Below are 2,320 nucleotides of genomic sequence, written 5' to 3'. Positions count from 1 at the left end.
TAAACCAGTTTTTGTCATCTCCATATTAATATTAGGCATATCATTATTAAAAAAAAAAACGGCTGTGCCAAGGTCATCTGAATTAAAACAGCAATTTTGTGTCTTTTTGCATAAAATAGAATATTTTGTACTCTATTTATTTGGATTTACTCATAGTTCTCCTTACAATACCTTTTTTTAAATGTTTGTCCCTCCTCTGTATCTTTGCATTTAACTAGAAATTAAAGCACTTTTATCCTGAAAAAAAAGCGACCCCACACAAGCAGAATGCAGTACATTCTTTACTATTTAAGATGACAGGTGTTTATTGCACCCAAACATAGCTTCATGTTCTCAAAAAAAAATGTGTGAATATATGGGATTTTTTGTGCCAAATTTTCCCTCAGCCTTTAAACTGAAATTCAATTGAAGTCAGGGATCTAAGGGCAAATTCAGCCCTTTCATATAAGGGCAGTGGGCGATGAGTGTGAGAGAGAGGAAAAAAGAAACCTAATATGTATGAGCATGATGAAGATCAGAAGGTATTGATTCACATACTGCCTTTATTATAAAATTAGTATCAGAATCCAGATTGGCCATTCCCCCTCAGTTTCCCTTACAGAGGCACCCCTAGTTAGACAAAAGGATCTTAGTTTCACTGACTGTGGGCTTCTAAGGACTCTGGAGGTATAAAGTGAAAAGGACAATTTCACTCTCTTTTCTGAAAAGTCATGAAACTACACAGAGAAAATAATGGCTTGCATTTGGATGTTTATAAAAGATGTTCCATTTTTAAAGACAAAACCATGTTTAGGATATTTTCTAGCCCATGCTGTGGAGATGATTGGGTCAGATGACCATGATCCTGCCTTTTGAGCACATGTAAATGGATTAATGATTGCAGGTCCAGAAACTGGTTGCCAAGTAGCAGGAAAGCATTCATGCGTTCCCACAGAAAGGCAACTGTAGCAATCATCATGAAAGTTAAATCCGGGTCTTACAGGGGTTAGGATGTAGTGCATCCATGTAGAGCACTCTCATGTTGAAAAGTCTACTCTTATCAAAAGCTGCTGCAGCAAGTATTTGTGACTACAGTGTTACTTCTTTCACAGTGATGCACTGTGAGTTTGCAGCTATGATATTTGAGACGAACATACCATATATATATATATGTATAAAACAATGGATTCCACAATTAAAAAAAAAAATCAAACACCAAATCCAAACCTATGTATTTTTATCCACGCTCTACCTCAAATATTTGTTGGAAAACTTTAAAATAGATAAAAAACTTAAAGGGTTTCATTTTGGAGTATATACCAACACTTGAGATAGAGTTTGCACCAGTAATTTCCAAGACTTAAAAAGATAGCAGAGACAAATTCCTACAGTGGGTAAAGCACTAGGATAGTGTTTCAAGAGACTTGACTTTCAGTCCCTTGTTAGCTTACTCTACTCAGAGGCATTTAAGCCCACTCTTTACTTGCCTTAGGTTCCCTCATCCATATAATATGGTAGTGATACTTGACTTTTCTCCTAAAGCAATCAGAGATCTTGGAAGGTGAAGAAATTTGTATGGACAGTACATATTATTCTAGATATGCATTCATGCGACCCATGACATCTTGGGCCCTTAAACTTCCATTTATAAGGATCGTTTTCCAAAATGTACAAGCATTATTTTGCTACTTTGAATGTTGTAATGGGATAAGGAAAAAAAGTGTTCCTTACAGTAAAGAGAGTCCAATATGAAATAACGATGAAACAAAATTCAGCTAGAACTGCATGGTAAGAGTGAAAATGCATTTTTTTTCCCTAGGAAATTGTTTTATGTCTCTTAAGCATGTAGAATATCAGCAGCCTAAGAAGCTTCTTACTGTATCCTATTTATGGAGACTTACAACATCAGCAGCAGCCAGTCAGCAAGGCTGATAAGGCACAGTAAGCTTACGTCTTTCAAAGTGACCACACCTGTCTATATTTTGGCACTTCTTAAAGCTTGTTTTTCAGGTTGTGTACTCTAGCACTTTCCTTGGGATGAAAATATTTATTCAATATATTCTGCAGATGCCTTGAATTCTTTATGATCTCCTTTTAAAGGTATAATTTTGCCTGTGAAACACTAAATAATCTTGTTCACTTATTCTTTCCCAAGAATTCCAATACCGATTAGTCCATATCAAGAGCTAATTGCTTGCCAAATTTCATTAATTTGATCTTAAACAAACAGCTGAATTATACAAAGGAAAACAACCATTCAAAACAGATAAACTTCTATTATTCCTATACTTATATAATTAAAAAAAAAAAAAAAGGAGAAAACAACAAAACCAATTTATTT

The sequence above is a fragment of the Corvus brachyrhynchos genome, unplaced genomic scaffold (assembly GCF_000691975.1).
Source record: "Corvus brachyrhynchos isolate BGI_N302 unplaced genomic scaffold, ASM69197v1 scaffold83, whole genome shotgun sequence".
Lineage (NCBI taxonomy): Eukaryota > Metazoa > Chordata > Aves > Passeriformes > Corvidae > Corvus > Corvus brachyrhynchos.
Note: the sequence above shows the minus strand (reverse complement) of the source record.